Consider the following 14341-nt stretch of genomic DNA (forward strand, 5'->3'; position numbering starts at 1 on the left):
CAGCCAGCTGCAGAAGCAGCCCCTCCCCTAGGCTCCCAGGCCAAGGACCCCAGAGCAGGAAAACCAAAAGCAAGGCTTTACCTGCAGCTGCCTTCATGGCTTAGCAGGGGGCTCACTTTATCCTTCCCTCACTATTCTCTCCAAAGTCAGGCCCTGTAGGAGAAGGCTCCTCAGTGCCCACCTTCCTTATGTCCTAGCCAACAGGAGGAGACACAGGGATCCTGGGAGAGGGAAAGGCTAGGCCTTAAGGGAAGGAGGGGCTGGGAGCCAGGGCTTCCTGTCAGCTGGGCAGGAGGGGCTCTTTCCCTCCTCCTTTCCAGGCAGTCTCTGGGGACCCCTCCCAACTCCAGGCACTAGGGGCTATCCTGCCAGTTCCTGTCAGCTCCATGAGGCCATTTCTACCTCCTATCTACCCATAAGGATATGGGTGGGAGGGGAAGCACACCAGTATCTTGCCCAGAAACAACAGAGGATGGTTTGGACCATGTGTGGACCTTGTCCAGTCAAGGCACTGACCGTCCTGAGAGGCACAAAGCAACTCATCCACCACTCACCACTCTCTCACACACACACACACACACACACACAGACACAGAGTCCTGGTGTCACTGCCCACTCACTTGTCCCTACCACAGTGGCACACACCCAGAGATCAGCTGCCTACCTTGCATTCCCAGCAGGCTCCAACAGTGCCCCAGCACCCAGCCATCATCTTAAGACCGCACCTCCCAACATTCTTCCAGCCTGCTGTGTTCACTCCCTCCCCAGTAGCTCAGAGTTCAAGTCCCACAAATGACAGAGAAAATGAGGTGCAAGAGGGAAGGGACGGGAAGACACGATCATCCTCTTGAGACCCAGGGGTCAGGTCAGCAATGAGACTGATCCGAGAAAGAGATGCAGAAGGGACACAAGAAGGCTCCTTCCTGACCCACTTCAGGCAAAGTCCATATTGGCTGCACCCTACAGTGCCACTGGGTTGGGGCCAGGGGCTGGCTGCCTCCCTCCACAGCTCTCCTGGCCTCTGGCTGGGCTCTCTCCCTCTCCCCCTTCAGAGCAGCCCTTCCTGCCCTCTCTCTCCAAGCTCTGGCTCTCACATCCTTAGCTCTTGGAAGCCTGACTCACTGTTTCCCTCCCTCCCTCCCTCACTCTCCTGGCAGCAGAGCCTCCCCCTCCCCTGAGGGGGCTCTGGCCACAAGGGTGCCTGCTTGCTCTTCTCCCCAGGCTCCAACCCCCTCTGTGCTGAGGAGGGCCCCCTGCAGCTGATCTGGTTCTCCAGCTACAGTGAAGTAGTGCACAAAACACTGGGGTTGCCACAGTGTCTGTAACCCTGGGCTCCCCTCTCTGGGTTTGGATTCCTTCCGTCAGTGGGAAGGGACGGACCCCAATGAATGATGACAGGCACCTTAGGGGTGCTAAGGTCCCCCGCTTTTATAACATGGGTGTCTCCTAGCACAGGGTACCTGCCAACCTGTGGAGTGTTCCACCGAGCCCAGGCCCCACCCACAGGTCCCAAGAACTTAGCCTGGTTCCCAGACACCTGAGAAGAACAGAGAGGAAAGGCTGCTGCGCTGGAAGCGTTAGTCAAGACCCCTGGAGCCCCCCTCTCTTGTTCATGCTGTGCATTCTTCCCTCTCCTGTTCCCCACCTGTCCTCCCCACTTCCCAGAGACATTTGTGCTTATCTTTCTGCCAAAAAACAATCCCAGCACTCAATCATGACAGCCAAGACCTCAGTGCCTCCTTGAATCTGGCTACGTATAAGCAGTGGGACATGCCTAGGCCCTCTAAGGTTCCTGGGGCCCACCACTGAGCCCCAAGATCCTGGTGTTCCTTGCCTATTTTCTCTCGTCACTCTTTTCAGTGGCTATGGCCTCTATCTTTCCCTCTCTTCAGCAGCATGTGGCTGTCTGGGTCTCCTCCCCCACCCCACTCTCTCTCCCTGGGGGGGCCCATCTGCTGGCATTAGCAACAATATTACCCTTGCTTCAACTAGCAGTCCCCAGCTCCACCACACCTAGGCTTTGCCCCTTCTCTGTGTCCCAAGAGATCCCAGCCACCAGAGACAGAGCTTGGCTCCATCCCATAATAGTGCATCTGCTTGACCTCACCCAGCCAGACCAGAAGGGCCAGGGCATCTGGTACACAGGCATGTCACCCCCTGGTCTTGGGAGGCTGGCAGAAGACATGGAGCTTGCTCAAGCCCCCCCCATACAAACATAAACACATACACACACATACATATACACACAAACACACTTGCACACAAGCACAGGCACACAAGTAGACCTGGGGGTCGTATAGAGCAAGGAGGGGAAATAACCAAAATCAAGGTTTGCTAGCAGGAAACCCTGTCCAATGGGGAACAGAGGCATGCTTCAGGGTGACATTCCCCTAGGGCTCTACCAGTGCACCCACCCCAACTGTCTTCTGCCAGGAACAGTCTGCCCCAAAGTCACAAGGAGGTGGAGCCCCTCCCCTTAACATCTTTCAGAATCCAAGCCTAACCTCCCTACTGTACACCTCTATTAAACTCAGCAAGCAAGACACCTCTTCCTGCCAATATCCAAGCACATGGCAGCGGGGGGGGGGGGGCCGCCCCCCATCACCAAAGGCCCCATCAGTTGAGCTGGGAACATTATAATATAATCCTGGACGCCTCACACATTAAAACTGAGAAACTAAACTGTTTACCCACATTACCTGGGGGTGTCAGGGGCTCCCTGACCCCACAATCTTGTCCCAGACCCCCCCAAACCAAAAACCATAATAAACAGCAAACTCTCTTTCTCTCTGACAACAGATTTCTCCAAGCCCAACAGCTCTTTCCATCACTACCTCAGCCATAGATCACATTAAAAACTCACAGAGGGCAACTTAAACACATCACATTTGTTTCTCTCTATATTATTTCAAAAGTAACGGCATTAAAAATGGATTTTAGTACAGAAAATAAATATCAGCACGTGGGCCTGGAGCCCAGGCGGAGAAGAAAGCCCACCAGGGGAATGTCCCTGAGGGCTTAGGCACAACTCAGGCTCTGGCCAGGGAGGTGACTGAATGGCCAAACTGCACCCTGGGGATGCCTGGGGAGGGGGCAGTGTCTGCCCTACCTGGGCACCTGCTCCAATGCCAGACCAAGTGGGAGATGAGTCACTGGTTTGGGTTGATGCCCATGGACTCCCAAAGCTTATACCCTCACTAGTCACTGCCCCACCTCTGAAGGGTGGGAGCTCTGGGGCCATAAGTTCATCAGTCTCTGGGGGTTACTCCAACTATTGACACGGGGGAAAATGAATTCAACTTACTATCCAGTTTGATTTTCCATTACTATAAAAATAAATACACATCTGCTCAAAGGAAGGCAATAACAAGTGGCATACATGTGCTACCTCGGGGGTCCCTCCACAGCTGACCACCACAGCCGAGCCTGCCTGCTCCTCCCGTGCAGGGAGGGGGGTGGACAGGCTGGTAATCTTTCACTTACAGCCCTGGCTCACACAACCATACACACCGGGCCACCCTGAACAGGAACAAGTCAACAATAGAAACACCCCAATGCCCCTGGCAGGACTCTGCCCAGGCCTGGGCTCATGCCCCTTCCCTGCCAGCGGCAACAGCAAGAGCGGACAGAATGTGGCCACCCTGACCCGGAGGCAAAGCTTGTCCTCACACCCTGAGCTCAGCCCAGGGAGCTGGGGCCAAGTCCCGCCTGACACCAACTGGTCCAGCGGGAAACGCCTGCCCAGCCAGACAGACACAGGCCCCCCAAGGGTCCCTCCTTGTGTTCAGGGACCAGGCTGGTGCAGCCCAGCCCTGCCTCCCAGGGTGACGCCTGGGCCCATATTCAGCTGGCCCTGCCAGTCAGGCACTGGTGCAGAACCGAGGGCACCAGGCTCAGCCCCTCCCAGCCCAGCCCCAGGGCCCCCAAGCTAGGAGGGAGGGGAGACTCCCCACCCCTCCACATCTGGCCCTGGCCCCTAGGGTCTGCGGTAGAGAATTCCCGCCCCCGCTTCTCTCCCTCCTCCTGCTCTGTGCGATCTGTGCCCGCTGCCCGCCTCAGGGACAGCCCCAGCTCCCGCCTCCGGCCAGCAAGGCCCACATCCTTCCTCCCTCAGCTGGCCCCTTTGCTTGGCAGGAGGGTGGGGGGTCAGGCTGCTGGGGAACCCTCCCCCTAGCTCCCATCAGTCCTCATCCCCAGCCCCCAAACTCTGGGTTGCTGTCCCTTTTCCTGTAGAACAGGAAACAAGGTTATTTCCTAGTCTCAGAGCCAGCCCCCTGCCCCTCTGGCTCTGCCCGGGGACCCAGACCCAGCCGGGAAAGGCGCCCTCAGCCAGAAAGCAGAGATTCAGCAGCTCACCCCAGCTCCCGACCTAGGGGGCTGACAGCTGTCACTCAGCACCCCACCCCCTGGGGAAGAGGGGGCCCAATACAATCAGAGCCCTAGAGGAAACGTATTGATAGGCGATTATTTATTTATTTATGCAAAAGTGAGCCGACTTTGTTCGCCAGGTAACCGGGCACGCGGCCCAACCCCTCTGGCCAGGCCGCCCCCAAATCCCTCCTCCACCCCACACCCCCTCCAGGTCATTAGGTCCCCGCCCCTCAACTCCCAGAGCGCCAGCGGAACCTTGGGATTTGGGGGCTGAAGGGGAGGGGCTCCTCCCTCCGCAGTCTCCCCTTTTCCCAGTGCCTATCCTAAAATCCAGCCTTGTTCTCCGCTCCCACGGTCCCCCTACATCCCACCCCCCCACATTCTCAGCAAGCTGGAGAGCAAATTGCAGTTTTAAATCCAAAGGCGGAGGGAGGGGGAAGGAGGAGGGGGTGCGCGGCAGCGCTGGGCGCGCACCTCGCCCCCGAGCCGGGGGAGCCGCGGGGCGGCCAGGAAACCCGAGAACCCCCCCTCCCCGCCCCCCCTCCCGTCCACCTCCCCTCCCCCTTCCCGGCGCTGCCTGCCAGGCTTCGAGCCGAGCCCAGCCGAGCCGCGGGCCCCGGTGGAAACAAAGACCGATCGCACCGCGGGCACCGCAGCCACGGGGTCCGGCGGACCGGACTGGGGGCGCTGGGCCCCCCCTCAGTGCGCTGCACAAAAGAGCCTGACCGGCCGGTCCCCAGTGGCGTCTAGAGCTGGGCAGGAGGCGCTACTTACCGGAGTGCTGGGCTGCCGGCTCCGGGGTCCGAGCCAGGCGAGGGGTTTCGGGGGGCGTCTATCTTCCGCCAGCGGCAGCGACGCGGGCGCCCGGCTGCTGGGAAGAGGAGTCGTAGAGGAGCCCTGAGCCGCCTGCCGTCGCTGACAGCATGGCTCGCGCCTCGGCTCACATTCTCCGCCGCTAACTCCGCTGGACACGGCCCCCCGCTCCCGCGGCGCCCCCCCACCACGATCACTCCTTCGCTATCTGAGCCCCACTCGCTCCCCCAGCCGCGCACACACTCTCACAGCCCTGGACACCCCCGCCCCCAACCCCCCCAATTGCAAACCTGGGAGGGAAGGCGCCCCGCGTAGTCCTCCTGCTCCTCCTCCGCCGCCCTCCTCCCTCCCGCTCTGTCTGTCTGTCTGTTTGTCTGCCTGTCTCTATTTCTCGCTCTCTCTGCCTTTCTCTGCTCTCTGAGCTGGGTGGGAAAAGGAAATGAGGACAGAAAGCAGACGCTGGCTTTGGGTGGTGGTAGCTGGATTCCCTCTCTCCCTCCCTCCTCCCTCCTCCCCTCCCTCCTCCTGCCTTCTGCTCTCTCCGCTGCGAGCGGGGCTGAGCGCAGCCTGGCGGGTGGCTCGCTCTGCCCGCCCGCCCGCCTGTCTGTCTGTCTGGTCTGCCTCGCTCGCTCGCTCCCTCCCTCCGTCTCTCGCCCTCGCCCTGCCTGCCTGCCTGCCTGCCTCTCTCCGTCTCCACCGCCGCCGCCGCTGCCTCTGCGAGCTCGCCTTACCTTCGCTGCTCACCATCCGGAACCCCAGGGGGGAGCGCGCGCAGGGCACGCCGGGACTTGTAGTCCCCGCTCGGCCGCTCCGCGCGCTGGGCGGGCGGGGTCGCTCCCGCGGCTCCGACGGCGCGGCCCGAAGCGGACCCCGTGCCTGAGTCTCCCTGGCCGGGATGAGTCCCTGTTTATCTAGGAGTGTTGATCCTCCTCCAGACTTAGGAAGGTTCCCGGCGTTCCGAGGCCCCTACCCCGGGCTCTGGCTGCGCCGAGGTTGCGGGTGGTAGTGCAGGGGCGGGGTCTGAGAATGGAATGAGTGGAATAGGGCATCAGAGGATGAGCCAAGAGGGCTGCGACTTTCTGGGGTGTCCCAAACATGTTGAGAGGGGCATGGAGAGAAGTGAGGACTGACATTCTCAATGTGGGGACGTCTTTCCCTTCAATAGAGGCTTCTGGCGAGAAAGCCGCTCTGGAAACGCCAGAGCCTCCTCCGCACTTAGTGGCCCTTCCCCTCAAACTCAGCCCTGGATTTAATTCCTCCAGCGCCTACTTTTTGTTGTCCAAGGGCGGGCGGCGAGGGCGCAAAAATCCTGGACAATTCATAGATACCATGCCTCTTTCCGAATTTAAACAACTGCTTGTAAGCCGAAGTCAACAGTTCTCTAGCTCCTGCTGCGCGTGGGGGCTGGGCTCAGCACTTTCACCTACCTCCTCATCAGGTCACATCTGTTCTCCAGCCCTTGGCTCTGGGCCCCCTGCCTTGTCTACCCCACAGATGGGAATGTGCGCCGCTGAGGAAGGCTTTGTTACCCCAGGGAGCTGGCTGGACAGCCCTGAAAGGAGAATTCCTGCGGCTGCCATTTACTGAGCACCCGGGCACCACGGAGCCCTGGAGCATCTCAACAACCCTAGAAGACCTTATTTCAATTATAGATACAGGAATTCTGAGGCCTAGGTGTCCGGATTAGAAAGTGGTGGATCCAGGCTCTGGCTAATTCCAAAGCTCGCATGCTTAACCCTTGGGCAGTGACGGAGAGGGGTGATCCCCTTGATCCCCCTTTCTGGATGACCTTTCCGTGTGTCTGTGTGTCCTCCCTCGGCACTTCAGTAGACAAGTGTTAGCTGAGGTTTGTAGAAGCCGATGAATAATGCACGATCACTGCTCTGCCACATGTCTACCGACTGACTGCTCCTGAGAAGATCCCAACTTCACAACTGTGGCTGACATTCCTTTGCCCAGTGGCTGCTGGTTTAGTCCATCTTGCCCCACGTCGGGACCTTCTCTGGCAATGCCCTTACTCCGTGGTCCACCTGCTTCTGAGCCTTCTTTGGACTTTCAGGGTAATGGCTAGTCAACCTGTGTCAAAAGTAGACGGTGGCATTATCCTACCCAAAGCACACTCTCACCACCCCTCATACCTTCTCTCCCCTCAACCCCCTCCTATAGAACAATTGGAATCTTTCCAGAAGACAACAAGTAATAGAAGAGGTGAAAGGCTCTAAAAAGTATACCCACTGATGTGGCATAATGAGACCTGCTGGGGAGGCCTCAGTCAGGGGCAGCTTCACTTACAAAGTAACCCTGGGAATTGATTATGATAAGGTCAGTTTTAATAAAAGCAGTAGGTATTTTTGAGGCCCTTTTGTAGCTTCAAATCCCAACTGTGAGGTTATCACAAATAAATGACTTTTTGGAGTCTTGTCATAGCTCTCCTGCCCCGTGCAGTGAAGACTTTAACACTGAAGAGAGTGAGAGAAGCCCAGGGGGTCCCCCAGTCTTTAATTTCTCATGCACCTTTACCACCCTGAGGCCCTACTACGGGATTCGAAGACCCTTACTGTTTGAGTTAAATTCATGGAGAGAGTCGGGTGGAGTAATACAGGAGGTAGAGAGCCGGGCAAAGAGGGGACTGATTGGAGTTCAGGGAATCATGGAAGGAGGGAGAAAGAAGGCTAGTCAGATGATGAGAGGAAACAGAAGTTAGGGAGAATTTTCCAAGTATGCCCTCTCCACTCCAAGCTGCTTCAGGTGTCTCCCTCTGAGGACATAGTCATAGCCCCAAAGTGTTGCAGATTACTGGGAACAAAGCACAGCAGAGTCTTCCTGGAATTTAGGAACATTTTTTTTTTTTTTTTAATGGAACCTCTCCAAAGTATGTTGGGGGTTCCCCAAACGCCACACATGAAATATTCTGTGGGATGCTTCTGCCACCTAGTGTCCAACCTGCATATTTGCATCAGTAACTCAAGCTGAAAAGAGCTGAGTCTCTGAGAGTCTCCATCTCTTTCTGGTCTCAGCTTCCTTCAACCACTTCTGTTTCAATGGAAGAAAACCTGGTATATTCAGTCTCCAGGAAATATTGCTGAAAGTCCAGATAAAGATGTGGGGATCGAAGGTCTTAAAGGCCCTGTAAACTGGGACCCAGGCACACCTGATCTTGCCTTTATTGTAGGAGGCTTGGGTTCCCCGTGAATAAAATAGAGTCAGGTTGAGATAAACTTAACATTTAGAAGCCGAAGGGATTTGCAAACTACACTGGGAATAATGGTGCTGCCTATAATCCCAGCACAGGGGCGGTGGAAGCAGCAAGATCAGAAGTTCAAGGTCATCTTCATCTCTACAGATAAACAAGGCTGACCTTGTCTCCAGACCCTCTTTTGAGAATCAAATGCTTTGAAAACTGGCAAGGCACAGGAGAGTCCTAAAAAGTATGGCAATAATTGACAAGTCCCTGGGACTCATGCAAAGGGAAAAAGAGGTTGGTGTCTCCACCTAAATACAGAGGTTCTGGGGCTTCTTCAGGGGAGGTCTGGATTGCAAGAGAGTAATTCAGCCTCATCCATACAAGAAGAAACTGGGACCTAACAAGCTTCCCTGAACTTTCTGAGCTGCAGATCCAAGAACAAGAAGCTCATTGGACTAGAGCCATTAGGTACCTGCTTTTACTCCTCCTTTGGATGGAACAGCCAGAACTGGGGCCCAGGAGATCAGGAAAGCAGGAAGCCCCCTCACAGTGGAGACTCAGGGCCCCCAAGCCCCCCATTAGCCCTCCTTCTGAGCCCAGCCCCTCTCCCCTCCCCTGTGCAAGTCCTCCCACATTCCTCCAGGCAACAGGAAACCCCAGCTGCAGCCCAGACTTCAAACAGCTCCTCCCTCTGGGGCAGGGGGTGTGGGAGGAGAGGCCAGAGGCCACAGGGCAAAGGTCAGCTTTGTTCCTGCCAGAGGTGGTGAGGGACCTGGAGAAGACAGAGGGGGCAGGGTAGGGCCCTTGACAACTACACTGCACGTGTGTAAATTCCTGTGCCCATCTGGGAGTACAAGGTCCTGCACCTAGGGATAAATGTGTGTCCTTGGTTTGCTTTCAGTTATCTCTCTGACTGTAGGTCAGTGCGTTGTCCGTCCTTCAGTGCTTAGCCTGGGACATCACTGATAAATCTGTAGGTGTTATCGAATCTCTCGATAAGCCGGGTTCACAGGCCTGTTCAAAGCTGCATGTCCTATGAGTGTGACCTAGTGCGGTACTGTGTGTTCAGAATGCCTGTCCTCTTGCCTCTTCTCCTGTCATCCTTCCTCCTCACTGGTCACCAGGGATTTTCTTCTGAAAATTGGATTTGGCTTTGTTTACTCCCATGCTCAAAATTCTATAGTGGCTGAACATAGTGGTTCATGCGTGTACCCCTGCACTCAGGAGGCTGGAGGTGGATTTGAGGCTAACCTGGACTACATAGTTCCAAGTCAACCTGACTTATAGTGTGAGACTCTGTTTCAAAAGCAAAACAAAACAGGGGGCTGGAGGGATAGCTCACAGGTTCAAGGCTGTTCTTCTAAGGACCAGAGTTCGATTCCCAGCACACACCTCGAGCAGTCTGCTACCACCTGTGACTGTAGCTCTAGGGGGTGGCATGCCTTTGGCATTCACAGGCACTGAGTGTATATGTATACACACACACACACACACACACACACACACACTCACAAAACTCTACTTTGGCTTCCTGTTGCCCAAGGGTTAGAACCCCAGCCAAGCAGAGTCCTACCTCACACACCATCTTCATTTTTAGGCACTAACTCCCTGGAAAGTATAGTCCCCTCCTTCCAGCCCTACCTAATGTAGGCTGCTTCCCCCAGCAGTTTCATTTCCTGCCTCTGGGTTCACTTAATTCTGTCTCTTGCTCTTTAAAAAAGAAAAAATGTGTTTTGAAGTGGGGTACTTTGATACAGGGTTTCAGGTAGCCCAGGCTGGCCTGGAACTCACTGTGTAGCTGAGGATGACTTGGATTCTCAATTCTTCTGCCTCTACATCCCAAGTGCTGGAATCACAGGCTTGCTGCAGCAGACCACCTCTCCCCACTCCTTTCTTCTTTGAAACAAGGTCTCTCCCCAGGTAGCCATGTTCACCTCAAATTCACAATCCTCAAGTGCTAGTATGTATCACCATGCCTAGCCACCCCCCTTTTACCTGTGTTTCAAAAAATAATATATATGTGAGTGTTTGCCTGTATATATTGCACCCTGGAAGTCAGAGGAGGGCACTGGACCCCCTGGAACTGGAATAAGACATGCTTGTGAGCTGCCATGTGGGTGCTAGGAATCCAATCCCGGTCCTCTGGAAGAGCAGCCAGGGCTCTTAACTGCTGAGCCACCTCTCCAGCCCCCATGCTCTTTGTCTTTGGTCTTTGTTTTGTGGGTGTTTTTAGACAGTCTTACTATGTGGTTTATGTAGTTCCAGGTTGGCCTGGAACTCACAGAGAGCAGCTTGCCTCTGTTTCAGAGTGCTAGACTTAATGCACTCCCCCTGGCTGGTTTTGTTCTCTTGTCTCCTCTGAAAAGTTCCTTCCCAAGACTAGTGTGGTGGCATGCACCTTTAATTCCAGCAGAGGCAGGTGGATGTCTGTGGCTTCGAGGCCAACCTGGTCTACAGAGTGAGTTCTGGAACAGACCTACGTAGAGAAAAAGAGAAAATTTGAGTACGGATCAATTGAGTATGGATCCTCCTCTGTTCTCCAATACACCCTAGGCTGTCATTTTCTCTTGTCTGTCCTCTGAACCCTGTTACCATTTTGTGTATTTTGAGAATGGGAATTGGGACCTGACACCCCACCATCCCACCCAGAAAAAGTTTACTTCATTTTTCAGTGTGGTTTTCAGGCTTTCCACTAGGTGGAGGGCAAGCATCATAGCAGGGCTATCCTGGCCATGTGCCTGGGGTGGGTAGGACACTGGAAGGGAGGCTTCCAAACCTTACCAGGAAAGCATCTATTGGAGTGGATGAGGAGTCACGCAGCTCATTTTGGGGCAGAGGGACTCAGGAAAGCCTCCTCTAATGTGTCCTGGACTTCCAGATGATTTCTTTCTGGCGTTCAGGAGCCATGACCCTTGATTTCCTGCTTCTCCTGTCTTCTGACCTGCCTGCCATCCTTATTCTGCCCGCTGCATCTACACTCTCAGCCATCTCATATGTGTTATTTGGGTTTGCCTGAATGAGCCTCCCTCTGCCATACTTCTGGGCCTTAGCACATGTTATTCCTCCAGCCAAGATTACCTCATTGTCCTATTATTTCATCAGGCCAATTTATTTCACATACTCCAAGAAATCTCCCTGGGCATCTACACTGGCCTTGCTGCTATGTGTTGAAATTGTTTACTGTCATGCCTCCTGGACAAGACCTGCCTAATGGAGAAAACACGAAATGAATGCAAAATAGCCAAACAGGGTGGCAGATGCCTGTAATCCCAGCACTTGAGAAGCAGCAACAGGAGGATTCAAGACCAGCCTGGACTACATAGACCATATCCATCTCAAAAACAGCAACAACAAAGAGAGAAGTAAACCCATCACAAACTACAAACAAAACAACACAAAAGCAGGTGCATATAAAATTAACAAATGGCTAGGTTGAGGAGTTTATTTGTTATTTATTTCTTTACTTGTGTGTGTGTACATATACCCTCATGAGTTAATGTACATGTGTGAGTGCAAGTGCCAGAGTGCCGGGCATTGAATCCCCTGAAACTGGGGCTCCAGCCAGCTGTGAGCCTCCAGATATGGGTGCAGGGTACTGAACCCAGGCCCTCTGCAAGAGCAGCAATCACTCTTAACCACTGAGCCATTTCTCTAGTCCCAGTTGAGTGCAACCGGCAGCGTGTATGGAGACACTCTGGATCCGTATTTATCTATACCCATAACCTCCCTGGGTCAGTATTAGATTTTGTTGTGCGACTCTATCAAAGCGATGTGACAGTGGGTACCATGAGTATCAGAGTTCAAACCCAGACTCCATCATCTCCCTGGATGACCTTGGGTGAGGGTCAGAGCCTTCATTGCCTTTATTTTTGTAACTGGTTGTAATTTCACGTTGCTGCAGAGCCTCGTGGTGAGGATCAAATTAGACCATGCAAGTGAAACCCCCTGCATCAGCCAATTAGGTGCCCTCCCCCAGCGTGAACTTGGAAATAAAATTGCCCTCCAAGTCTTAAGCCAGTAAAATCTACACATCACGGAGGAGAAGAGCCAGGTGGGGGAGTGAATGAGGCGAGAGAGATGGTTTTGTAAACGACTGAAGAGTTTCGTGAACGGTGCAAGCTGCAATCAAGGTGACCCGCCTGTAATCTCAGGGAGGCAGGGGGAGCGGGTGTGATTGAAATGGAGAGAGCAGTGGTCTAATCAATTGCATTGTGCTCTATCTGGAGGGAACAGAAGGCGGTACTAAAATGGGGGTGCTGAGGAGGTTCATCCAGCTGCCCTGGAGGGAGTGATGGGGACCTGTAGACACAGGGATGCTCTGGTCTTCTGAAGAGCAGCCAGGGCCCTGGAGAACTCCAGATGGTTCAGTGCACTGCTGGGCCTTTACTGAAACCACATGGGCAGCAGGCAGCAGGCAGAGCCCCCAGGAGGCCGACAAGAATATCCTGGTTCCAGGAAAGGGCTGTAGAGGCTGAGCACTAAATCTGGGGCCAGAGACTTGGTCTCAGCCCCTGATCTACGGCTTATGTGCTGGACACCTTCAAAAATTTGACTTAGGCAGGGCATGACCATATATGCCTACGATTCCAGAACCAGGAAACCTGGGCAATACAGAGAAAGCCTATCTCAAAAGAGGGTGTGTGTGTGGCAGGGCGGGGAGTACGATTTCTCTCACAGTGCCTCAGCTTATCAGGACAGTCTCCTGTTTTCCTAGGCTATGTGAGGTTGAAATGGCAGCATACCCTTAGCAGGACATCTGGCATGTAGTCTATGTTCTGTAAATGGCAGTGACCAGCAGCCGGCCGACATTGGATTAAACATTTTATGACTTAATGAAATTAAAAACTTGCATAGAACACGGTAGCCAGAGAGTGGTAGAGGCAGAAGTCACAGCAGGAACCACAGCTCCAGAGCTGTGCTCCTAACTGTTTATTTTTGTTTTAATTTATCTATTTTTACTTCACGTGCATTGGAGTTTTGCCTGCATATATGTCTATGTGAGGGTGCTAGATTCCCTGGAACTAGAGTTACAAACAGTTGTGGGTCGCCATGTGGGTGCTGGGAATTGAACCTGGGTCTTCTGAAAGAGCAGCCATTGCTCTTAACTGAGCCATCTCTCCAGATCTGCTCTTAACTGTTTACTTCTGGCTTGTACATCAGGTTCCTGTGAATTCCATTGGTTAGGAGACTGTGACCTCAAGGAGCCTCGGAGTCTGAGAGTTTTTCTGCAGAGCTGAGGCTACTACCATCCTGTGACAATGTGTCTGAGCAGCCACTTGGATTCCATTCGGACATCCCTCAGCACAGGGAACTCTTAGTAGAATCCACCTTGCCCCCTATCCTTTAGACCCCTCAGTTTGGCTGAGGTGTCTAGGGAATCTTTCTGCCAATAACTAGAGAACACACACACACAATACACACCCTTTCAAAAGCCCAGTGGTTATGCAGTCTGAAGGGACTATGGGCTTTGTGTAAGATCAACTCTGCTGCATGCCTCCAAGTGATCCAGGCATATCATGTAACCCCGGGACCTCCGTTTTCTTATCCAGTGGAACTAATCTTAGAAAACAGTCTCAGCTTTAGATTACTCGGGGGATGGTGGCAAACACATATGCTATTCAGCAGACACGTTGTCTGTTTGTTTGAGGTGGGGTCTCATTATGTATCCCTGGCTGTCCTGGAACTCTCTATGTTGACCAGGCTGGCCTCAAACATGTACATCTGCTTGCTTCTGCCTCCCAAGTGGTGGGACTAAAGGTGTGTGCTGCCATGCCGGAATCAGTTTAATAGATTAAACTGGGCATGGTGGTGCACATCTGTAATCCTAGCATTTGGAAGGTGGAAGCAGGAAGATCAGGAGTTCAAGGTCATTGTTGGCTATGTGGAGAGCTCGAGGCCAGCCTGGGTTAGATGAGACCATACCTCGTGTTTTTTTTTTTTTTATTGAAAGGTAAGTTATTATTTATTTATTTC

At 53.8% G+C, this 14341-nt stretch overlaps 1 protein-coding gene across 8 annotated transcripts in view; it reads right to left on the minus strand.

The window, feature by feature from the left end:
* The window catches only part of Ahdc1 (AT-hook DNA binding motif containing 1), a 66364-nt gene extending 60413 nt beyond the window's left edge, over positions 1-5951 (minus strand). For 4 of the 8 annotated variants that reach the window (XM_027399544.2, XM_027399546.2, XM_027399548.2 and 1 more), the window contains exons 1-2: positions 5475-5883; positions 5146-5239 (exon numbers count right to left, since the gene is read on the minus strand). The gene's annotated coding sequence lies outside the window, so the exon portion shown is untranslated. Of the gene's footprint in view, positions 1-932; positions 1019-5145; positions 5243-5474; positions 5884-5915 lie in introns of those variants that run through there. The other 4 variants (XM_027399547.2, XM_027399549.2, XM_027399545.2 and 1 more) reach the window with 4 other exon arrangements.
* Positions 5952-14341: the final 8390 nt, after the last annotated feature.

The sequence above is a fragment of the Cricetulus griseus genome, chromosome 2, assembly GCF_003668045.3.
Source record: "Cricetulus griseus strain 17A/GY chromosome 2, alternate assembly CriGri-PICRH-1.0, whole genome shotgun sequence".
NCBI lineage: Eukaryota > Metazoa > Chordata > Mammalia > Rodentia > Cricetidae > Cricetulus > Cricetulus griseus.